This window comes from Moschus berezovskii, chromosome 26, assembly GCF_049115385.1.
Source record: "Moschus berezovskii isolate FMDL1 chromosome 26, NW_MosBer_1.0, whole genome shotgun sequence".
Lineage (NCBI taxonomy): Eukaryota > Metazoa > Chordata > Mammalia > Artiodactyla > Moschidae > Moschus > Moschus berezovskii.
The window spans coordinates 32,626,331-32,653,321 of record NC_142485.1 but is presented as its reverse complement, the minus strand read 5'-3'; positions in this window follow the sequence as shown (position 1 = coordinate 32,653,321).

Here is a 26,991-nt window from a genome sequence, read left to right as displayed (position 1 = left end):
ATGGGGAAAATGAGGAATATTGGAATATTAGGAAATCCTCAATGCTCAGAAATCCCTTAAGTGGAGCTTTCTGTGACCAAATGGCTCTCACCCTACTCAGTGTTTTCCGAAGGACATCCTCCATTTTTCCAAGACTTTGAATGGTGGTGCTATAAGTGGTGCTTATACTTTGGCCACCTCATGCGACGAGTTGACTCACTGGAAAAAACTCTGATGCTGGGAAGGATTGGGGGAGGGAGGAGAAGGGGACGACAGAGAATGAGATGGCTGGATGGCATCACCAACTCGATGGACACGAGTTTGAGTGAACTCCGGGAGTTGATGGACAGGGAGGCCTGGCGTGCTGTGATTCATGGGGTCGCAAAGAGTCGGACACGACTGAGCGACTGAATTGAACTGAATTGATGGATAAGAATGATTGCATCAACTTCTCCTGAGCAATGAGATGGACTCTTCTGGCTGTTGACTAGTGATGAGCTGTTTAGGTATCTGCTTGGACCACAGGACTTAGATCTCACTAGCTATTGTGGGGAGTTAACTGTTATTCCGTTGATAAATACTTCAAGGAAAAGCTTTGTCCTAGATGGTCTTTCCAGGGAAGCCAAGAACAGGTGGGAATGTGATAACTGATTATTTTCTCTTTCCTTCTTTCTTATTTTCTTTTGTGGCTCTCTTTGATGACACTGGTCATCCTGAAGGAGACAAGCAGGCTGGAAAACATAAAATGCATTTTTCACCATGGGTTTTTGACACTAGGTTTTCTGATAAAAATTCTAGTCTGGTTGACCTTCAGTGCTCTTTGTGTTTGATCATGGACACCCTGACAGTAGGCTCATCCACATGCCTACACAGAAGATGGTAAAAATGAGGGGTTGAAGCCTTGCTAAAGCACTTTCCTCATTGATAAAATTGGCAGTGACCTTAATCAGTGACTCTCTAAGCTTTTTAGCACTGACAGAAATAACTCCTTTTTTTCCACTCTATTTCCATCAAATGCTTTTTTCCTCTGATCTTCAGATACAGTATGTGTCCCTGGGTTTGTTGAGCTTTAGAAATCTAGTCACTTCACTCTTCTTTCATTTGTATTATGATTCTTATCAGAATCTTCCCAAATATATCTTTAAGGAGACTTGATTGGAGAAACCTCAAAATTGTAGAGATATATTTATCTATAAACATAGAAATTCCTCAGTGTAAGGCCATTTTAGATGATCAGTTACCATTGTTCATAAACGTAAAAAGAATATAAATTGTTGTTACACACTGTATCCATTTTCTGTAAATCTTAGTTATTTTCTAAATATTTTCAAGAAGTATCACATTACCACAAGCTGAAAATAGTTTTTGCAAGAGTGAAGTTAATAGTAAATGATTATTTTAATTCACTTAGTATTTGGAAAACATAATGTTGATTGCATGGCTAAACTCAGTAGCCCCCTCAAGTAACTACTTTCTATAAATTAACATTCTATTTCTCTCTTCTGTAATTTTTGAGAAATCAAGCTATAAACTATAGCTAGATTGCCCAAGTCACAGTCATTCTAGAAGTTTCTTACATGCTCCTTGTTAACTATAAGGTGATCAGCTGTGTGCCAGTCTAATTCATAGTTAGGATGGACTGAACAATCAAACAAACTTCTTTACTTTTGGGGTGTTTATCTTCTATAGATGCTGCCTTGGGTTGTTTTGTTGGCATAGAATTACACTTTAATAAAGGTCCTACAATTTTGAAAGAATGAGAAGTCACTGACAACGTATATTTACAACTCATAACTTTAGAAAGGATTATTGTCCTAATGATTTACTCTAATGTATGACACCAGAGAGGTTGAGTCCTGAATCATTGCTTAATATTAAAGATCTCTCAGATAGAGGGCTGCTTTTTAGGAAAGAGAAATATAATTCACTAGGGACATTAAGTGTTATGAATTTTTAAGCAAATATTTAGTATATTCTCTAAAAGCATATAATTATAAGCAATGAAGGACAGCTGTTATCATTATATCAGGGCTAAACAATTACAATCCAAAGCTATTGTGTTTACTTTGATATTGGCAGGCCTCTGAACTGATAATTCTTTATTATGGTGTTTGATTAATTAAAAATAACAAATTGAAAACTTTAATGGCAATCATAATTAATATTAAAATATATGTGTTGATATCCCCCAGAGGTTATAGCAACTACAAACAGTAAAATCTTCTTCAAACGTGATTAGCCAATGACATCTTTGGCCATATGATGGTTCAGTTCAGTTCAGTCGCTCAGTTGTGTCCGACTCTCCGTGACCCCATGAATCATAGCACGCCAGGCCTCCCTGTCCATCACCAACTCCCGGAGTACACTCAAACTCATGTCCACAGAGTCGGTGATGGCATCCAGCCATCTCATTCTCCGTCGTCCCCTTCTCCTCCCGCCCCCAACCTTTCCCAGCATCAGAGTCTTTTCCAGTGAGTCAACTCGTAGCATGAGGTGGCCAAAGTATTGCAGTTTCAGCTTTAGCATCAGTCCCTCCAATGAACACCCAGGATTGATCTCCTTTAGAATGGACTGGTTGGATCTCCTTGCAATATAAGGGACTCTCAAGAGTCTTCTCCAACACCACAGTTCAAAAGCATCGATTCTTCGGCGATCAGCTTTCTTCACAGTGCTGGCCATTAATTATAAAGACCCAGTGATACTCATTGGGAATAAAGAATCTTGATGAGAAAGAAAAATGACAGAGGTAACAGAATAGTACTCAAGGTTGCAAAAAGTCTTGTGCAGAGCTGCAGATGAGAATTCTTGTCTCTGAAGAGGCAGCAGGGTGGTCTGGTACAGAAGGCATGTTTCTCAGAGTCAACCAAATGGGGCTCCCATTCCCCTCATCCAAGGTGACATGCAAAATACCTAACTGCCGGACTGTGCACAGACACAGATGCTGGCTGTGACAGTCCGCGCTGATGGTCATGTGTGATGACAGATATCAGTCAACCCCAGCATCCCACAAAATTTCCCGTCATCATCTTTGTGTCTAAGTCAACAAACAAATAACGCTTTTCTACTAACCCTACTTGAATTTCAATGGATTCCACTCTTGATCACAGTCTCCTCCATATACCTTTTCTCTCTTGTCTTTCCCCAGATTCTTCTGAGCCACCTTCCTCCTTTCTGACCTACCCCCTCACTTGCTTTTCCCTTTCTGGTGACTGTGAGACTGACCCCCCTCCCTCCCTCTTTATATTCCACACTTGCTCCCTTGGCCATTTCATCTGACTCCGTTGCTTTAAAACGATCATATCTCACAGACTCGAGCTTCTTTTGCCTTTGATCCTTGGACCAGATGGGTTCTTCAGCTACAGATCCATAAAGTAAAGTCTGCTCCTTATCATGGATTAATATGACCTTTTGTATTGGTTTGTCCTGATAAACTGGGAACTTCACGAGGGTTGAGCTCCTGTTTTCCTTATTCAGTGCTGAGTCCCTGGGTCTAGCATAGAGCTGGGAAAATTTGCAAGTGACTCAACTTCTAGCCCACAGGTTGCACCTGAATTCCAAATCCTCTGAAACTGTTCTACAATGAAACTGAAATGTATCCATCACCCCTCTCCCGTTTTCCACTGTGCTCAATGTTTGTACTTTGGTCACTTGTCGCATTTACCTGGATCACCCTCTGAATCCCACTCACCATTTTTAAGAAATCATACTCTTCATTCTCACCTGAAGTCCAACCTCACCCATAAATCTTCACCCAGTCTCCTTGTTCAAAGTAACCCACCTCCTGATTCCCATATTTGATCTACACCTCTTCCATGGCACTCACCAATTTGAGATGTTTATTACACTTTTTTACTTACCTAATTTCCTTAGGGAAAATGTAGTGCATTATACATTACCTATCTCCTGTACTACCTGGTACATGCAAGGGTACTTAGCAATCGTTTGTTATATGAAGGATTAAGTGAATGTTATCATTTTATGATTATGTAGATAAATGCATCATAGTATATTAAAAAGCAGAGACATTACTTTGCCAACAAAGGTCCGTCTAGTCAAGGCTATGGTTTTTCCAGTGGTCATGTATGGATGTGAGAGTTGGACTGTGAAGAAAGCTGAGCGCTGAAGAGTTGATGCTTTTGAACTGTGGTGTTGGAGAAGACTCTTGAGAGTCCCTTGGACTGCAAGGAAATCCAACCAGTCCATTTTAAAGGAGATCAGTCCTGGGTATTCATTGGAAGGACTGATGCTAAAGCTGAAACTCCAATACTTTGGCCATCTCATGCGAAGAATTGACTCATTGGAAAAGACTCTGATGCTGGGAGGGATTGGGGGCAGGAGGAGAAGGAGACAACAGAGGATGAGATGGTTGGATGGCATCACTGACTCGATGGACATGAGTTTGAGTGAACTCTGGGAGTTGGTGATGGACAGGGAGGCCTGGCGTGCTGTGATTCATGGGGTCACAAAGAGTCGGACATGACTGAGTGACTGAACTGAACTGATAGTGAATATATACAGTTATAGTAAAATAAATACAATAAAACAATTTTCACTGTAAAATAATTTTTCTATTTTGTACTGTTTCTCCAGGTTTAGAGCACAACCAATAGCTTCACTTAGACAACTGTAAAGCACAAACTGCCACAAAATTGAGGGAGAGGACAGCTTTTTGGTAAGTTGCATGTACATTTTAAAATCTGATTGTAGTCAAAAAGTCTCCATTTTGTTTCAAGCCCTATTTCATAATTTTTTTTTTATGTTCTATGTTTTCTTAGAGATTAGAGGGAGTAGATGGAAAGAAGTTTTCAAGAAAATGATTATTTCTTACAGACACTAACATGAAACCTTTCCATTTTGACACAATGCTGAGGTGGTTGTATATGTTTCTGAAGTGAATTTATATCTTGTGTACATTTTATTGAATATAACATTCAGGAAAATGTGTAAGTTTTAATTGCACAGAGCTCAATTCATTTTCACTGAGTGAGCACACTTATGTAACTGGGACCCAGTTAAGAAACAAAGTATTACCAGTCCCCCTAACTTGGTCCCACAACCGCTGTGCCCCATCTAGTCCCACTCCCTCCCCATCACCCTTTTCCACCCCATCAATATCAGTTACAGCAATGACCTTCAAAACTGCAAATTAGTTTCCCCTACTTTAAGTTTTATGTGAATGGAGGGACTATCTTTTTACATGGCTTTAAACTAAAGACAAACTTGGAAAAGTGAACAGGAAAACCAAGTGATGTTCTATTTATGTAACAGCTGTTTTGCCAGATAATTTGACAGCTAATTGGAGTCGTATTGCTTGTATTCTTAAACCCAGCAAATATCACCTGCTTTAATTGGAGGTCACTGCTGATTAAGCACTTAGACTTGGATTTTTTTCCCCTCATTTTTGTGCTTAATAAATTATAGCCTGCCCAAGATCAGGAAAGGTATTCATCATGTCAAATGTTTGTAGCAACTGTCTTTTATAATTAGAGCAAAAGATTTTCTTTTAGCATTGACTGATTAAATTGGTAATTAACATAAGATGAAAATTTTGCATGGTTTCTCAAAAAAACCAAGAAAATAGATACAGGTACACATAGATCAGGTAAGGCTTAATAACACATTTGTTAAAGGCTTTATTGTATTTAGCATAGTAAATGAGTAAAGGGATCACATTTCTTTATTTCAAGATGAAGTTATTTTTCCAGTTGTCTATTCCAGAGAAAGCCTTACTAAGAGCTTCCTAATTTCTGTTAATTTTTAGGCATCTTCCCAAGAAATAGCAATTAAGCCCTTACATTTCAAATGCTCACTTAATGATTTAGATAGTATCTTATTGATCGAGATCCTGGGGAGAAAGATATTAGAGTTTCTATTTATTCTCAATTTCCAAAATAATTGTTGCTGCCCAACTCCTTTTATATTATTATTAAATGTTATGACTTCTCACCCTACTTTATTAATTTTCATTTTGAGACAATTGGTATCTTTCTTAACAATAATTTCTTTCATCCAAATCATCTCTTTACATCTAGTGTAGTTAATGATCTGCAAATCACAGGGTAATATTTTATCTAATCTTGTCCATTATTATTCATCTATTACCCAGAGAAACTTCTTGACTTAGCTCCTAAATTTTAGGATACAACCCAGTTTAGAGACCCACAGCCCTCTCTATATATTGCATAACTCGAATACGTTCCTGAACTTGTATTCAGTCCTCTTTAATTATGTGAATTTTATATACAAGGAAAAAGCTTAAAGTAATATTTCCTAATCAAGTTATATTTAAAACTACTCAGTGGGATTCTATTTATTGTAAAGAATATGATGTTTTAAAGCATTTACTGAATTGGAAGATTAAAATTCACATTAAAACATATAATTCAACAATATTCCTCTTCTTTCAAATGTTGGGAATTACAAAATAGCTACTTGGAATATATTCCATTCCATTATTAATATGTATCAATGTGAAAAACAAGGAGTTTTTTTCTATAACAAACAGTGTCAACCCCTAATGACCCCCTGCCCCTTACCCAAGAGACAACCACTGTTCTAATTTCTACTACAGTGATTTGTTTTACTTATCCTTGCACTTCATTTAAATAGAGCTCCTTAAATGCAGTGTGTCCATTTTTGCTTCTGGCTTTCTTCATTCAATATAATGTTTTTGAGTCTCATCCTATTCTTGAGTTCAACAAAAATTAACCATGCATTGCTTCAGAGTCTGTGCTCCACTTTAACTCAAACCAGAAATGTATGAATGTTCCATTTGTCCCAATCTTCACCAGCATTTAATGTTACTACTCTCCTGGGTTTTAGTTTTTCTTGTGACCTCTCTGTGGCTTTAACTGGCATTACCCTTATGATTAATGATTCAAGCATATTTTCTTGTGCCATTCATCTATCTCCTTTTTTTGAAGTTTTTGCCCTTTAAGTGTGTTTGCCTGATTTGTGGGAGCTTTCAAAATATATTTTGGATATAAGATCTTTGTCAGATTTTATGGCTTATGAATATTTTAATTTAGTTTGTGGCTTGTTTATTTTAACTATGTTTTTGTTAAACCAGTGCTTTTATTTTGATGAACTCTAATTGGTTGTTTTTTCTTTTATGGTTAGTGTTTTCAGTATCCTAAGAAATATTTGCCAATAAGAAGTATGAAAACTTCTATAGTTTTGATTTTTGCATTTGGTTCTATTATGATCTGGAATGAATTTTTGTACATGGTTTGATGTCAGGATTGAGATGCATTTTCTTCACATTTTATGCAATTATTCTACCACAATTTATTGAAAAATGATTTCTTTCCAAGTTGAGTTGCTTTGGCATATTAGTGAAAATAATTGCGCTTGTAGACCTATTCCTGAACTGCTTTTTTTTTATTTTATGGATCTATTTGATTGTCCCTGTACCAGTACCAGTCTAGCCCGGCTATAGTAGTCTTGAAATCAGATAATGTAAATCCTTGATCTGTGTTCTTTTTCATTGTCATTTTAGCTAGTTCGGATCCTTTACATTTCCATATATATTTTAGAATTCACTAGTCAATTTCTACCAGAAAAAAATAAGATAAAATCCTCCTGGGATTTTGATTGAGATGACACTGAGTCTGTAGCTGAATTTGAAGGAAAATGACTGTTTTAACAATTTTGAGTCTTCCAGTCCATGAACATGAGAGCTTTCTCCTTTCATTTAGATTTTTTCCCCCATATTTTGTCCTTTTCAGTGTAGAGCTTTTGTATATCAATTAAGCTTATTCTGAAATATCTTTTTATGCTATTATAAAATGAATGAAAATTTATCCATTTCCCATTTCATAGTTTGCTGCCAGTAGTAGAAATACAATAGATTTTTAAAACATTGACCTTGTATCTTGCAATCATTCAGATATACTTACTACTTTTAGGACTTCTTTTCTTTACATAGGTTCCCTTGAATTTTTATGCAAATAGTAATTTTGTCTATGAATATAGAATTTCACTTCATCTTTTCCCATTTTTATGCGTTTTCTGTACTTCTCTTTCCTATTATACAAACTTGAACTACCTGATCAAAGGGGAATAGAAGTGGTGGGAACAGATATTTTGCTTTGTTCCTAATCTCAGAAGAAAGTGTTCACTGTTTTATCATTAAATTGATGTTAACTCTAGGTGTTTTGTAGATGTCTTTTCAAACTAAGGAGTTCTGTCTATTCCTGGTTTAAGTGGGTTTTTGTTTTTTTCTTTAATAATGAATAGGTGTTGAATTTTGTCAAAAGCTTTTCTTCCTGCCCATATTGAAATGATTATATGGTCTTTCTTCCTTTTCTGATAATTTGATGGATTAAGTTGATCTTTTAAGTGCTAAACCTGTCTTTCATTCCTGGGATAAATCCCCATTTGGTTGTAATGTATGACCATTTTATGTAATCCTGGATTTCACTTGATAATATTTTCTTAATGAAACTTACTTAAGTCTACATTCTGGAGTAACACTGGTCTCTCACTTTCTTTTCTTAAAGATTTTCTGTCAGGTTTTTATTATCAGGATATTGCTGGCATCTTTAAATGAGCTGGAAAGTGTTTAAGTATTTCTTCCTCCTTTCTTTTCTTAAATAACTGTGTAGATTTATGTATCTATAAACTTTCGATGGAATTCACCAGAGACTCCATCTTGGCTTGGACTTTACTTGGGAGTTTTTAATTACAAATTCAAAGTTTTAATGAGTTATTCACTTTTTTTTATCATTTTTTCTTATGTTCATTCTGGTAAATTGAATTCTTCAACATTTTTACTTCATCTGAGTTGGCAAGCATTTTCACACAAATGTTCATAATGTTCCTTTATTATCCTTTAAATTTCTATATGAGCTATGGTTATATCCCCTCTATCAGTCCTTAATTGGCAATTTGTGTTTTTAATTTTCTTTCTTGATCATTTTTGCTGTGGTTCACTACTTTTATTAGTCTTTTCATAGTACCAACTTTTGAATTGTCTTTTTTTCCTGCATTTTTTATCTGTTTCTAATTTGAATTTTGCTCTTATTTTTCACTATTTCTTTTCTTCTTTCTACAGTTTTAATTTGATCTTCTTTTTAAAGATACTTAAGGCAGTAACATAGATTAACTTTATTTATTTACTTTAATTGGCGGCTAATTACTTTACATTATTGTATTGGTTTTGCCATATATTGACATGAATCTGCCCCAGGTATACATATGTTCCCCATCTTGAACCCCCCTCCCACCTCCCTCCCCATCCCATCCTTCTGGTTCATCCCAGTACACCAGCCCCGAGCATCCTGTATCATGTATCGAACTTGGACTGGCGATTCGTTTCACATATGATAATATACATGTTTCAATGTTATAACTTTAAAATGTTCTTCTTTCCCAAGTATTTTTAATACTACAAATTTTCCTCAAATCATTGCTTTAGCTTCATTTCTCAAATTTTCATTCACATTTTCATTGTAATTTACTTGAAAATATTTTCTAGTTTACTTGAAAATAAATTATGGTTTATTCTTTTACATTGAATTATTTAGAGGTGTAGGTATATACTGTTTTAATTCCAGATACTTAAGGATTTTTCTAAATCTCTTATTGATTTCTAATTTAATTCCACTGTCATTACAGACATATTTTGTGAGATTTCTATGTTTTGAAATTTATTGAGACATTTTATTTTTAAGTCCAGCATCAGCAGATCTATCTTGGTGAATGTTCCAAATGCTTTGGAAAGAAATGTATACTGTGAAATTATTGAATGTGGTATTATACAAATATTAATTTATTCAATTTGGTTAATCATGTCATTGAAACTTTCTTTATCTTAACAATTTTCATCCACAAATTTTACAAAACACTGAAAGAGAGGTATTAAAAGTTTCAAGCTAAACGTGTATGTGTCACATTCATTTGTTCTGTCAATACTTGCTTTATGAATTTTTCAATTTCTGTTATTATGTAGGTACATACACATATACCTCTGTTAGAGTTAATATAAATTCCTAATGAAACAACCACTTTATCGTTGTAAAATGTTCCTCTTTTAATCTAGCAAGAATCCTTGTCTTCATATCTGCCTTGTCTGATATTAAAAGTATCATATGACCCAACTTTCACCTAATGTTTTCATGGTATATAATTTTCTAGTCTTTTGCTTTCAGCATATCTGTATTTCATGATGAAGGTGAATTTCTTGAGAGAGTGTGTATTTAGATCTTCAATTTTTTCAGATCTTCCTTACAATCAGAATTTTTACCCCATTGTATTTAATGGGATTAATATTGCAGTTGAAGTCTGTTTGCTATTTATTGGATTTGATTTGATTCCTCTATTTTCCCTTTCCTGCTTTGTTTTGGTGTTCATCAAATTTGGTTTCAATATACATGCCAATTCCTCCATTCAATCTCTTTCAGTTCAGTTCAGTCACTCAGTCGTGTCCGACTCTTTGTGACCCCATGAATCACAGCACGCCAAACCTCCCTGTCCATCACCAACTCCTGGAGTTCACTCAAACTCACGTCCATCGAGTCGGTGATGCCATCCAGCCATCTCATTCTCTGTCGTCCCCTTCTCCTCCCTCCCCCAATCCCTCCCAGCATCAGAATCTTCTCCAGTGAGTCAACTCGTCGCATGAGGTGGCCAAAGTAATGGAGTTTCAGCTTTAAAATCAGTCCTTCCAATGAACACCCAGGACTGATCTCCCTTACAATGGACTGGTTGGATCTCCTTGCAGTCCAAGGGACACTCAAGAGTCTTCTCCAGCACCACAGTTCAAAAGCATCAATTCTTCGGTGCTCAGCTTTCTTCACAGTCCAACTCTCACATCCATACATGACCACTGGAAAAACCATTGCCTTGACTAGACAGACCTTTGTTGGCAAAGTAATGTCTCTGCTTTTTAATATACTATCTAAGTTGGTCATAACTTTCCTTCCAAGGAGTAAGTATCTTTTAATTTCATGGCTGCAATCAGCATCCGCAGTGATTTTGGAGCCCAAAAAATTAAAGTCTGACACTGTTTCCACTGTTTTCCCATCTATTTCCCATGAAGTGATGGGACCAAATGCCATGATCTTTGTTTTCTGAATGTTGAGCTTCAAGCCAACATTTTCACTCTCCTCTTTCACTTTCATCAAGAGGCTTTTGAGTTCCTCTTCACTTTCTGCCATAAGGGTGGTGCCATCTGCATATCTGAGGTTATTGATATTTCTCCCGGCAATCTTGATTCCAGCTTGTGCTTTTTCCAGCCCAGCATTCCTCATGATGTACTCTGCAAGCAAGGTGACAATATACAGCCTTGACGTACACCTTTTCCTATTTGGAACCAGTCTGTTGTTCCATGTACAGTTCTGACTGTTGCTTCCTGACCTGCATACAGGTTTCTCAAGAGGCAGGTCAGGTGGTCTGGTATTCCCATCTCTTTCAGAATGTTCCACAGTTTATTGTGATCCACATAGTCAAAGACTTTGGCATAGTCAATGAAGCAGAAATAGATGTTTTTCTGGAACTCTCTTGCTTTCTCCATGATCCAGCGGATGTTGGCAATTTGATCTCTGGTGCCTCTGCCTTTTCTAAAACCTGCTTGAACATCTGGGAGTTCACGGTTCACATATTGCTGAAGCCTGGCTTGGAGAATTTTGAGCATGACTTTACTAGCGTGTGAGATGAGTGCAATTGTGCAGTAGTTTGAGCATTCTTTGGCATTGCCTTTCTTTGGGATTGGAATGAAGACTGACCTTTTCCAGTCCTGTGGCCACTGCTGAGTTTTCCAAATTTGCTAGCATGTTGAGTGCAGCACTTTCACAGCATCATCTTTCAAGATTTGAAATAGCTCAACTGGAATTCCATCACCTCCACTAGCTTTGTTCGTAGTGATGCTTTCTAAGGCCCACTTGACTTCACATTCCAAGATGTCTGGCTCTAGGTCAGTGATCATGTTATCATGATTATCTTGGTTGTGAAGATCTTTTTTATACAGTTCTTCTTGTACCTAATATAATGGTTACAGTATGAATTCTTGTCACAATTTACTAGGTGTCCCATAATATTTAAAACTATATATGAGTATAAATTTTTTCCATCTTTCCTATGCTAATTTTATCATACATTTTAATTCTATATACATTAAGATACTGAAATATTATTATGTTTCTTTTAAAAGTCATTTAAAAAAAACCTGAATATATTAGTTTGCCACTATTGCTGTAACAATGTACTTTCTGTGTGGACTGTCTATGTGCTAAGTCTCTTCAGTCATGGCAGACTCTGCAACCCTATGAACTGAAGCCCACCAGGCTCCTCTGTCCATGGAATTCTCCAGACAAGAATACTGGAGTAGGTTGTCATGCATTCCTCCAGGAGATCTTCCCAACCCAGGGATTAAACCTGCATCTCTTATGTCTCCTCCATTGGCAGACAGTGTCTTTAAGGTGGGTTCTTTACTACTAGTGCCACCTAAGAAGTGTGCTGAGAGGCTTAATAAATGGAAATTTATTTTCTCACAGTTCTAGAGATCTGAAATCCCAGATCAAGATGTCAGCAAGTTATGCCCCCTCTGTGGTAGATGCTAAAGAAAACTCTGATCTGGGCCTATATCCTAACTTCTCATGGTTCCTTGGCTTCTGACAACATAACTCCAGTTTTCATATAGCATTCTTCCTATGTACATGTCTCTATGTTCAAATATCCCCTTTTTTTATAAGGACATTGAGCATATTCAATTAGGATCCACCAGATGATCTCATCTTAACATGATGGCATCTGCACAGAAACTGTTTCCAAATAAGGTCACATCCACAGGTCCTGAGGATTAGGACTTGACCGTATGAATTTTGGGGAAGGAAATGGCAACCCACTTCAATATTCTTGCTTGGCGAATCCCCATGGACAGAGGAGCCTGGCGGGCTACAGTTCATTGGGTCACGAAGAGTAGGATACGACTGAGTGACTGAATGAACATATGAATTTTAGGAGACACAGTTCAACCCATAATACTAAGAAAAGGGGGTGAGGAGTTTATATATATATCCCTGTATATTTACAATTTCCCATGTTCTTCATTCCTTCCCATAGATCAAGTTTCCATCTGGTATCATTTCCCTTCAGCCTGAAGATATTTTTGTAGCATTTCTGGCAGTGCAGGTTTGCTAGTGACAAATTTTCTCAGCCTTCATTTATCTGAAAATCTTTACTTTAGGTCTATTTAAAGGATATTTTATACTGGACACAGAAGTCTGGCTTGATAAATTTTTTTCCCCATCACTTTGAAAGTGCCAGTTAATTGTCTCCTGGCCTCCATTGTTTCTGATGGGAAGTAAGCCATCATTCGTAATTATTCTTTCATATCAAGATGTCAGCTTAAGACTTTTTTATATCTCAAGCCATGTAAATCTTTGCTGTGAGTGACTTTCCTGTGCATCATAGCATGTTTGGCGGCACCTTTGGCTTCTACCAACTAGTTGCCTTTGGCACCCCATACCTACTTCCACTGTGAAAATCAAAAGTGTCTCCAGTTGTCTCAGATATTCTGTTCAGGTTTACCATTGCTAATGGTGGGAGAGCTTAAATATTTCCAGTTATTCCCTTGGCCACATGTGGAATATTTTCTGCTTTGCCATAATGCTTAATGACAGACAAAATAATTGCAATGAATCTATGTTTCATTTTTGGTATTAATAAAATTGAAGGACATGCCATCATCTTCAAGCAAGATAAATAAAATATACCCCAGTCTCTTATGAAGTGAACACATCTCCTGGTTTCTCTAGCATAGTGCCAGTTAATGCCTATTATTGATAGCTTCTCATTTCACCTTCAAAAACCTAGTTTTTACACAACATCATAAATTAACTACATGTCCATTAAAAAAATAAAAAATTCTAGTTTTGGAAATAATTTGCCTGGCTGCCCTATTTATACATATTAATAATAATGATTTTTGGTGGAAGAATCCTACATAATCCAATGTAATCATTATTGATAATTTTTAGCATTAATTTTGCACTTTCTAAACTTAATATCTTTATTGCTTTTCAGTAATAACATTTTATTGTACCAGTATGTAAGTCTGCATACAACCAACCTCTACATTTGCTAGTGCTTTGAAATAAGTTTAAATGTTGTCAAAATGTGATCTAAGAAATAAGCTGCATAACACAGAATAGACTTTTATTAGGATATTTCTCATATAGGAAAAAATATATCCTATTTACTCACAGATTACTCTTTGCTTCAAAGATTTTTTTTTTTTAATTGTCAAGAGACAGCAAATTGCTCTTGTGGTTGATTGAATTAACTCCATGGACTCTACAACCAGAGTCCTGACTAGCTGCAAGTGTGGTGATGGATGGAGGCATTGATGTGTGATTGGGAGGAGGAGTTAAGACATGTTCTTAGGTCTTGAAGAGCTCTTAGTTCCTCTGACAGCCATGCACATTTTAGCTATCATGACCTTCCAAAAAATTCCCTTTAGAAAAAACTATTTATGCAGAGAAAAATGTCCTATATTTCCTTACATTTGGAAAAGCATGAGTTCTTTAAGGAAAACAGTATTTGAGAGTATATGTTGTATCTCTGGCCATCAATATGATTCTGATAGTTTAAGGGCATTGTGTTCTCTGAATATTATTTCAGGCCATGTAGTCAATGCCTTCGTCACTTAGTAAATATAATGTAAGGCAGATCCACTTCTTTTTTATTTATTTCCTTTGAATGTATACCTAGTTAATGCAGACTGACAACTTAAATAGTTACTCAGTTGTTTTTCAGTCACCCAGTGGTATATCATGTTGAAGACAGTAATGTGTTGAACTTTCAAGTCTTATGCAGATACGTTGTATTTCCATCTATCTCCTGTTCAACAATTTATTATTTTTAGGTTTTCATACTGAAAATTATTCATAACCTATTTAATGTCAGACTTATACCTACAATGAAATACAGAGAACACCTTTCATTAAGTAGAAGGTTTTCTTTTATGATAGTCCTTATAGAAGATTCAAATTGTTAGTCAGAGGTACTTATTTTGAGAGAATAGCAGCTTGGGGGCTGTAATACGTTTCTTCTGTTTTAAAACATCCCAAAGAATGCTGTCAGCTCTAAGTTTCTATACCTAGTATCTTCTAAATCAGATCAGACCATTTTTATATAACAGTTGCAAATGTGATTTTTTTTAATGTTAAATCTGCTTCTATTTTTCAATCAATTTAAAATGTGTAGAAAAAAAAAGTGTTCTGATTGTATATTATCCAATTTTCATCAGCTGCCGGAAGGAAATGCTGTGAAAATCTGTGATTTAAAACCCTTAAAACTTCTGCTTGAAATGCATGTTTTGTTAACAACATTAGAGATGCAAAGTATCTTAAACAGAATTTTGATGTCTTTATTAATAGCATTTAAAAGTTTTAGGATTTCAGATATTCCTATATTTGATTCTCCTTGATTTACAAGGACATGTATTTTGACCTTTCTATTTCTCCTTTTGGAAATCATTGGAATTATGAAGGAAAAAGGTAACAGAAAGAAAAAGATTCACATTATTAGAAAAACTATTATCCTTTCTAAGATTTAATGGAAAAACATACTTTAATAGGATATATAAATGACAATAAATAACAATAAATACTCAAAACCCATTGTGTATAAATCACTTGCCTGTGAGCTGTGTGAAATATAAAGATCTTGTCTTCCATGAGTTTGTAATCTAGTTAAATAAATAAAAATTGAGCATGCCAGAGGAGTAGTAGACTTAAGTGGTATAGGGATTTAGAAGAGCATAAATTGTTTTTCTTTCCACTAAGACATCATGGCTGAAGTGGGATTTGAGTTAAGGAATGGAAGTAATGCCTAACAGTAATTCATGATGAAAATACTATTGAATACTAACAAGTTTAAATGCAACATGTTTTTATTAAACCTCAGCAACCTATATTGAATATGAACAAATAGTGAAAATATGACATCAGCTAGTTAGAACAGATGATTTTCTTTTCTATAGCTTTCTTTTGGTTTCAAACTAATTGATTAAAGCAGAAGTTCTGAAACTGTATTAATTTGTATTTTGTTTTTCATTTCTGGTTTTACCTGGGCTTCCCTGGTGGATCAGAGGTAAAGAATCTGCCTGCAGTGCAGGAGTCACAGGAAGATGTGGGTCAAATCCCTGGGTCAGAAAGATCCCCTGGAGAAGAGCATGGCAACCCACTCCAGTATACTTGCCTGTAGAATCCCGTGGACAGAGGAGCCTGGCGGGCTAGTCCATGGGGCAGCAAAGAGTTGGACACAACTGGAGCACCTTAGCACCCATATCAGTCAGTGATTATGTTCACCCAGAAGTAAGAAATTGCCCAAAATATGTGAGAGATATATAGATATATACACACATATATACACACATACACACACAGAGAGATGTATTTTCTCACTTACAACAATCCAGATTATGACAACTCCATAATAGTCCTTAGGTGTTTTGCTCATCATTCACTATTCCACCCCTGTGTTGTTCGATCAGGTCCAATAGAGCTGCTGGAGTTCCAATCATCACTTCCCTCTTCCAGGCCTACAGAGAGTAGAAAGGATTAAAAAAAAAAGATGCCAACCCTTCCTTTAAAGAGGCTTCAAGGAAGCATCACACTTCGCTTAGCTTATATATCAGTGGCCAAAATGTAGTCAAATAAGCAAATGTACCATAAAGAATTTAGGAAATAGTTACCATGACTACCAAGACTGAAGCTAGGGAATCTTTTTGTTATGCGATTGTTACGGAGAGGAAGGAGGCATCAAAGACTAGGGTAGGCAAGTACCAGTTTCTGTCATTCCTGCTAAACACTTTCTCATGTCCATGGTGCAAAACTGTGATATTACTAAGTTGAGATGAGCCTGACTAACATCACATCCTTCAGTTCAGTTCAGTTCAGCCGCTCAGTCGTGTCCGACTCTCCGCGACCCCATGAATCACAGCACACCAGGCCTCCCTATCCATCACCAACTCCCGGAGCTCACTCAAACTCATGTCCACAGAGTCGGTGATGCCATCCAGCCATCTCATTCTCGGTCGTCCCCTTCTTCTCCCGCCCCCAACCTTTCCCAGCATCAGAGTCTTTTCCAGTGAGTCAACTCGTCGCATGAGGTGGCCAAAGTATTGAAGTTTCAGCTTCATCATCAGTCCCTCCAGTGAACACCCAGGACCGATCTCCCTTAGAATGGACTGGTTGGATCTCCTTGCGGTACATCACATCCTTACATAAGGGATATTGTTTACTGGGCTGATACTCTAGGTAACCCCCGTGCTGATTGCCAATTATATGAAGATCATGAAAAACTTCGCCAAAAATGTCTAAACCCGGAATGAGAGTGATGCATCTCTGGCTGCGTGGTTAATATTTGCAAGCATGTGTGTGTGTCATCATATTGGATGGATGGATGGATGGATAGATAGATGGGGATGTATACAGGTATCAGGTTGTGTCGTTAGGTTGACAGAAAACTAAAAGGAGGAAAGAAACTGTTGGGGCTGGAGAGACATGGGGAGAAGAGGAGAGGAACGAAGCTAAACTAATGAACTGAAGAAAATTCTTAGCTGTATTCTAAGGATAGTCTGCGCTTTCCTGGTGGCTCTGCGGTAAAGAATCCACCTGCCAATGCAGGAGATGTAGGTTCAATCAATGGGTCAGGAAAATCCCCTGGAGAAAGAAATGGCTACCCACTCTAATATTCTTGCCTAGAGAATTCTATGGACAGAGGAGCCTAGAAAACTATAATCTGTAGGGCTGCAAAGAGTCGGACACAGCTTAGTGACTAAACAGCAACAAGGATAGTCTAGTCTACCCAAAATGTACAGCTGTCTGTATTGACCCATTCTGTGGGTCATCTCCTTTGTGCTTCAGGACTTCCTGCTCTGGGGTTCTGTTTTAAGATCCTTATTATTATTTGCAGATGATTCTATATTTCCACATTCATAAGTGTGGGGAGTGTACTTCAGTTATAGTCCTGAGGAAGCTTTTTTCTTCCATGTTGATATCCTGATGTATTTCTTAATGAGGGAGTAGCTCTATCCACGTATCTCTTCTGAGTGCTTCCTCCTCTGGGTCTGCCTTCTAAGTCACCTCCAGTGTTGTCTCTGTCATCTGCAGGTTTTCTTTCCCATCAGGTGGACGTTTACTGCCTTAGCACAGTTAACAGTCAGCTTCTCACATAATCTTAAATGAAAACAGGACAGGTGTATTGGGAAGCTTTGTGATACTGTGTGTGTTATCCTGTTAAACATCTCTCTGCACTCAAGACATTGTTTCACTATGACACGTTCAGAAATACATGGGCCAAGCTACAGAAATCAACACTGCTTAGTGACCTAAATTCAAAAAACAACATTCAGTACAATTTGAACAATGAGCCCCTGTCTTGGTACATTGCAGGCAAAAAAGAAAGGGGGAAAAAAAATACCCAAGGAATTTTCAGGTGAAAGAGATTACCTCCAATCACATTAAAATTTCTTACAATGACTCTTCACCGAGTTAGAGGAATGTAAATTCCCCATCTCTCCCAGCAATTTGACAGTCTCCTAGAAATTAGGTATAATCAAAAGAAGGTAGAGCACTAGTAAAGAAAATCTGCTGCCAACTTAGAAAACAAGATGCTTAGTGGCTGAAACAGCTTGTAATCTGTTCTCATGGGAACACATTTATAATAATATCTGCAGTACTATTTACACTTGTGAAGACATTATTTTAAAATTTCAGTATATAGAAATAACAATAGTGAAGAAAACACACTTTTTTTTTTCATTTTAACTGGAGGCTAATTACTTTACAATATTATATTGGTTTTGCCATACATTGACATGAATCTGCCCTGGGTGTACATGTGTTCCCCATCTTGAACACACCTCCCACTTTATAATTGTTATATCTTCTTCTTGGATTGATCCTTTGATCACTATGTAGTGTCCATCTTTGTCTCTTTTCACAGCCTTTGTTTTGAAGTCTATTTTATCTGATATGAGTATTGCTATTCCTGCTTTCTTTTGGTCTCTATTTGCATGGAATATCTTTTTCCAGCCCTTCACTTTCAGTCTGTATGTGTCCCTTGTTTTGAGGTGGGTCTCTTGTAGACAGCATATATAGGGGTCTTGTTTTTGTATCCATTCAGCCAGCCTTTGTCTTTTGGTAGGGGCATTCAACCCATTTGCATTTAAGGTAATCATTGATAAGTATGATTCCCATTGCATTTACTTTATTGTTTTGGGTTCGAGTTTATACACGCTTTCTGTGTTTCCTGTCTGGAGAAGATCCTTTAGCATTTGTTGGAGAGCTGGTTTGGTGGTGCTGAATTCTCTGAGCTTTTGCTTGTCTGTAAAGCTTTTAATTTCCTTCATATTTGAATGAGATCCTTTCTGGGTACAGTAATCTGGGCTGTAGGTTATTTTCTTTCATCACTTTAAGTATGTCCTGCCATTCCTTTCTGGCCTAAAGAGTTTCTATTGAAAAATCAGCTATTATCCTTATGGGAATTCCCTTGTGTGTTATTTGTTGCTTTCCCCTTGCTGCTTTTAATATTTGTTCTTTGTGTTTGATCTTTGTTAATTTGATTAATATGTGTCTTAGGTTGTTTTGCCTTGGGTGTATCCTGTTTGGAGACTTTAATATCCCACTCACACCTATGGCTAGATCAACTAAACAGAAAATTAACAAGGAAACACAAACTTTAAATGATACCATAGACCGGTTAGACCGGTTAGACCTAATTGATCTCTATAGGACATTTCACCCCAAAACAATGAATTTCACCTTTTTCTCAAGCACACACAGAACCTTCTCCAGGATAGATCCATCCTGGGCCATAAATCTAACCTTGGTAAATTCAAAAAATTGAAATCATTCCAATCATCTTTTCTGACTACAATGCAGTAAGATTAGATGTCAATTACAAGAGAAAAATTATTAAAAATTCCAACGTATGGAGGCTGAACAACACGCTGCTGAATAACCAACAAATCATAGAAAAAATCAAAAAAATCAAAATATGCATAAAGGAAATGAAAATGAAAACACAACAATCCAAAACCTATGGGACACAGTGAAAGCAGTGCTAAGAGGAAGGTTCATAGCAATACAGGCTTACCTCAAGAAACAAGAAAAAAGTCAAATAAATAACCTAACTCTATACCTAAAGCAACTAGGAAAGGAGGAAATGAATAACCCCAGGGTTAGTAGAAGGAAAGAAATCTTAAAAATTAGGGCAGAAATAAATACAAAAGAAACAAAAGAGACCATAGTAAAAATCAACAAAGCCAAAAGCTGGTTCTTTGAGAAGATAAATAAAATTGACAAACCGTTAGCTAGACTTATCAAGAAACAAAGGGAGAAAAATCAAATCAACAAAATTAGAAATGAAAATGGAGAGATCACAACAGACAACACAGAAATACAAAGGATCATAAGAGACTATTATCAGCAACTATATGCAAATAAAATGGACAACTTGGAAGGAATAGACAAATTCTTAGAAAAGTACAACTTTCCAAAACTGAACCAGGAAGAAATAGAAAATCTTAACAGACCCATCACAAGCATGGAAATTGAAGCTGTAATCAGAAATCTTCCAACAAACAAAAGCCCAGGACCAGACGGCTTCACAGCTGAATTCTACCAAAAATTTAGAGAAGAGCTAACACCTATCCTACTCAAACTCTTCCAGAAAATTGCAGAGGAAGGTAAACTTCCAAACTCTTTCTATGAGGCCACCATCATCCTAATACCAGAACCAGATAAAGATACCACAAAAAAAGAAAACTACAGGCCAATATCACTGATGAACATAGATGCAAAAATCCTTAACAAAATTCCAGCAAACAGAATCCAGCAACATATTAAAAAGATCATACATCATGACCAAGTGGGCTTTGTCCCAGGAATGCAAGGATTCTTCAATATCCACAAATCAATCAATGCAATACACCACATTAACAAATTGGAAAGTACAAACCATATGGTTATCTCAATAGATGCAGAGAAAGCCTTTGACAAAATTCAACATCTATTTATGATAAAAACTCTCCAGAAAGCAGGAATAGAAGGAACATACCTCAGCATAATAAAAGCTATATATGACAAACCCACAGCAAACATTATCCTCAATGGTGAAAAATTGAAAACATTTCCCCTAAAATCAGGAACAAGACAAGGGTGCCCACTCTCACCACTACTATTCAACATAGTTTTGGAAGTTTTGGCCACAATAATCAGAGCAGAAAAAGAAATAAAAGGAATCCATATTGGAAAAGAAGAAGTAAAACTCTCACTGCAGGTGACATGATCCTCTACATAGAAAACCTTAAAGACTCTACTAGAGCTAATCAATGAATATAGTAAAGTCACAGGATATAAAATCAACACACAGAAATCCCTTGCATTCTTTTACGCTAACAATGAGAAAACAGAAAGAGAAATTAAGGAAATAATTCCATTCACCATTGCAACGAAAAGAATAAAATACTTAGGAATATATCTACCTAAAGAAACAAAAGAGATATATATGGAAAACTATAAAACACTGGTGAAAGAAATCAGAGAGGACACAAATAGATGGAGAAATACACTGTGTTCATGGATCGGAAGAATCAGTATAGTGAAAATGAGTATACTACCCAAAACAATCTATAGATTCAATGCAATCCCTATCAAGCTACCAACGGTATTTTTCAGAGAACTAGAACAAATAATTTCACAATTTGTATGGAAATACAAAAAACCTTGAATAGCCAAAGCAATCTTGAGAAAGAAGAACGGAAATGGGGGAATCAACCTGCTGGACTTCAGGCTCTATTACAAAGCCACAGTCATCAAGACAGTATGGTACTAGCACAAAGACAGAAATATAGATCAGTGGAACAAAATAGAAAGCCCAGAGATAAATCCACAACCAATGGACACCTTATCTTTGACAAGGGAGGCAATAATATTCAATGGAGAAAAGAAAATCTTTTTAACAAGTGGTGCTGGGAAAACTGGTCAACCACTTGTAAAAGAATGAAACTATAACACTTTCAAATGCCATACACAAAAATAAACTCAAAATGGATTAAAGATCTAAATGTAAGACCAGAAACTATAAAACTCCTAGAGGGAAACATAGGCAAAACACTCTCCGACATAAACCACAGTAGGATCCCCTCTGACCCACCTCCCAGAATATTGGAAATAAAAGCAAAAATTTTTAAATGGGACCTAATTAAAATTAAAAGCTTCTGCACAACAAAGGAAACAATAAGCAAGGTGAAAAGACAGCCTTCAGAATGGAAGAAAATAATAGCAAATGAAGCAATAGACAAATAATTAATCTCAAAAATATACAAGCAACTCCTGCAGATCAATTACATAAAAATAAATGACCCAATCAAAAAGTGGGCAAAAGAACTAAACAGACATTTCTCCAAAGAAGACATACAGATGGCTAACAAATATATGAAACGATGCTCAACATCGCTCATTATCTGAGAAATGCAAATCAAAATAACAATAAGGTACCATTTCACACCAGTCAGAATGGCTGCTATCCAAAAGTCTACAAGCAATAAATGCTGGAGAGGGTGTGGAGAAAAGGGAACCCTCTTACACTGTTGGGAATGCAAACTAATACAGCCACTATGGAGAACAGTGTGGAGATTCCTTAAAAAATTGGAAATAGAACTGCCATACGACCCAGCAATCCCACTGCTGGGCATACACACTGAGGAAACCAGAATTGAAAGAGTCACGTGTACCCCAATGTTCATCGCAGCCCTGTTTATAATAGCCAGGACATGGAAGCAACCTAGATGTCCATCAGCAGACGAATGGATAAGAAAGCTGTGGTACATACGCACAATGGAATATTACTCAGCAATTAAAAAGAATACATTTGAATCAGTTCTGATGAGGTGGGTGAAACTGGAGCCTATTATACAAAGTGAAAGAAAAACACCAATACAGTATCAGTTCAGTTCAGTTCAGTTCAGTCGCTCAGTCGTGTCCGACTCTCCGCGACCCCATGAATCACAGCACGCCAGGCCTCCCTGTCCATCACCAACTCCCGGAGTTCACTCAAACTCATGTCCACAGAATCGGTGATGCCATCCAGCCATCTCATTCTCCGTCGTCCCCTTCTCCTCCCGCCCCCAACCTTTCCCAGCATCAGAGTCTTTTCCAGTGAGTCAACTCGTCTCATGAGGTGGCCAAAGTATTGGAGTTTCAGCTTTAGCATCAGTCCCTCCAATGAACATCCAGGATTGATCTCCTTTAGAATGGACTGGTTGGATCTCCTTGCAGTATAAGGGACTCTCAAGAGTCTTCTCCAACACCACAGTTCAAAAGCATCGATTCTTCGGCGATCAGCTTTCTTCACAGTCCAACTCTCACATCCATACATGACCGCGGGAAAAACCATTGCCTTGACTAGACGGACCTTGGTCGGCAAAGTAATGTCTCTGCTTTTTAATATACTATCAAGGTTGGTCATAACTTTCCTTCCAAGGAGCAAGCGTCTTTTAATTTCATGGCTGCAATCAGCATCTGCAGTGATTTTGGAGCCCAAAAAAACAAAGTCTGACACTGTTTCCACTGTTTTTCCATCTATTTCCCATGAAGTGATGGGACCAGATGCCATGATCTTTGTTTTCTGAATGTTGAGCTTCAAGCCAACCTTTTCACTCTCCTCTTTCACTTTCATCAAGAGGCTTTTGAGTTCCTCTTCACTTTCTGCCATAAGGGTAGTGTCATCTGCATATCTGAGGTTATTGATATTTCTCCCAGCAATCTTGATTCCAGCCTGTGCTTCTTCCAGCCCAGCGTTCCTCTAAGAGCAATATTGCATAGGAACCTGGAATGTTAGGTCCATGAATCAAGGCAAATTGGAAGTGGTCAAACAGGAGATGGCAAGAGTGAACGTCGACATTCTAGGAATCAGTGAATTAAAATGGACTGGAATGGGTGAATTTAACTCGGATGACCATTATATATACTACTGTGGGCAGGAATCCCTTAGAAGAAATGGAGTAGCCATCATGGTCAACAAAAGAGTCCGAAATGCAGTACTTGGATGCAATCTTAAAAATGACAGGATGATTTCTGTTCGTTTCCAAGGCAAACCATTCAATATTACAGTAATCCAGGCCTATGCCCCAACCAGTAATGCTGAAGAAGCCGAAGTTAATCGGTTCTATGAAGACCTACAAGACCTTTTAGAACTAACACCCAAAAAAGATGTCCTTTTCATTCTAGGGGACTGGAATGCAAAAGTAGGAAGTCAAGAAACACCTGGAGTAACTGGCAAATTTGGCCTTGGAGCACGGAATGAAGCGGGGCAAAGGCTAATAGAGTTTTGTCAAGAGAATGCACTGGTCATAGCAAACACCCTCTTCCAACAACACAAGAGAAGACTCTACACATGGACATCACCAGATGGTCAACACCGAAATCAGATTGATTATATTCTTTGCAACCAAAGATGGAGAAGCTGTATACAGTTAGCAAAAACAAGACCAGGAGCTGACTGTGGCTCAGATCATGAACTCCTTATTGCGAAGTTCAGACTTAAATTGAAGAAAGTAGGGAAAACCACTAGACCATTCAGATATGACCTCAATCAAATCCCTTATGATTATACAGTGGAAGTGAGAAATAGATTTAAGGGACTAGAACTGATTGATAGAGTGCCTGATGAACTCTGGACGGAGGTTCGTGACATTGTACAGGAGACAGGGACCAAGACCATCCCCATGGAAAAGAAATGCAAAAGAGCGAAATGGCTGTCTGAGGAGGCCTTACAAATAGCTGTAAAAAGAAGAGAGGCGAAAAGCAAAGGAGAAAAGGAAAGATATAAGCATCTGAATGCAGAGTTCCAAAGAATAGCAAGGAGAGATAAGAAAGCCTTCCTCAGTGATCAATGCAAAGAAATAGAGGAAAACAACAGAATAGGAAAAACAAGAGACCTCTTCAAGAAAATTAGAGATTCCAAGGGAACTTTTCATGCAAAGATGGGCTCGATAAAGGACAGAAATGGTATGGACCTAACAGAAGCAGAAGATATTAAGAAGAGGTGGCAGGAATACACAGAAGAACTGTACAAAAAAAAAAAAAAAAAAGATCTTCACGACCAATACAGTATACTAACGCATATACATGGAATTTAGAAAGATGGTAACGATAACCCTGTATGCAAGACAGCAAAAGAGACACAGGTGTATAGAACAGTCTTTGGGACTCTGTGGGAGAGGGTGAGGGTGGGATGATATGGGAGAATGGCATTGAAACGTAAAATATCATATGTGAAACCAATCGCCAGTCCAGGTTCGATGCATGATACAGGATGCTGGGGGCTGGTGCACTGAGATGACCCAGAGGGATGGGATGGGGAGGAAGGTGGGTGTGGGGTTCAGGATAAGGAACACATGTACACCCAGGGCAGATTCATGTCAATGTATGGCAAAACCAATACAATATTGTAAAGTAAAAAATAAATAAAACTGAAAGAAAAAAAAAGAGGACACACTTTGATTTTTCCTTAAAATACCTATGCTCATCTAAGGGCTTCCCAGGTGACTGGGTGGTGAAGAATATGCCAATGCAGAAGATGTGGATTTGATCCCTGGGTCAGGAAGATCCCCTGGAGGAGGAAATGGCAACCCACTCCAGTATTCTTTCCTGGGAATCCCATGGACTGAGGAGCCTTGTGGGCCACAGTCCATGGGCTCGAAGGAGTCAGGCTTGACTTACCAAGTAAACAACAACATGCTCATCTAATTCATTTAGCATCAGAGATCACTGTGTAGAAACTCAGATGTGATTCTGGTGATATTTAGCAGAGGCCTTTTAGTTTTAATCCCTCTTATAAAATTAGTAGACTCACTTGTGACACTTGGTTGATTGCACATTCCAAAGTAATCTGTCAATTATTGGCACCTGCAGCGTGCCTTCACGCACATTCTGAAGTTAAGGGGAAAAATATGGTGTTTTTTTTTTTCATGTTCAGGTTGGATTTTAAAAATAAAATAGGTTAACTGCTTTTTAGTGTGTCTAAGTTAATTTTTCAAGTTCAACTCTTGCATAGTCAATGGGGAGGGGATAAATAGGATAGGATTTTCATTTGCATTGCCCTTCCTCTTCTCTGAAATAATTTATTATAATTTTCATGAGACTTGATAATATTATTCATTCACTTCATAATTGAAACGTTAAACGCTGCCTCCTGTTGATTCCTGACCTATACCAGCCAAAGGCACCTTCCTTTCCTGCTCTCCTTTCCAACAAAGAAAGTTAGCAGGTTTGATATGCAAGTGTAACCTACACTGATGATTCTGGACTTATTTGTTTATAAAATGGAGGCGAAGTTCCTGGCTTCTTAGAAATAGGTGGTAGATCAATTGAAATGATTTAAAATTTCAAATTTTACACAAGTATTAAAAATTGTTACTGAAAATGTGTGTACAATCAACAAAAGACCCTGGATAATTAAAATGTGATCATAATTTTATCAGTAAAATTTATCATTCTGATTGGCATGAAAGATTATTTGAAAATAAACAATGACAACTTCCCGTATTCAAGTTTAATATCCAATTTTTAATAAGGAGTGCAAAAGGAAGATGAAAAAGGAATGATACACAGTCATTGAATGTCAGGGACATCGTCAGCATCTAGAGCAGAGCCTGGTACTTAGTAGGTGCTAAGTAAAAATGTATTTAGCGAGATCTACTTCTAGACTTTGAAAGCAGATTATGAAAAAAAATTTTCTCTTGCTTTAGTTAAGTTTCATATAAACTCAAAAAAGAGTTCTAGTTTGCCTGGTAAAATGATAAGCTCTGTATTTTTGGACAAAATCAATAAAATCTATAAAGCATTGCACACATCTCCTACTATGGACAAATTTCAGTGTCAGGCTAAATGAGATTATAAAGACTAGAGTCAGGTCAATACATCAGTCCCTAAAATATGAGACATATTTTACTTCATCTAATTGTTGTGTTGTTTTATTCAGGCTAAGTGGGTTGTA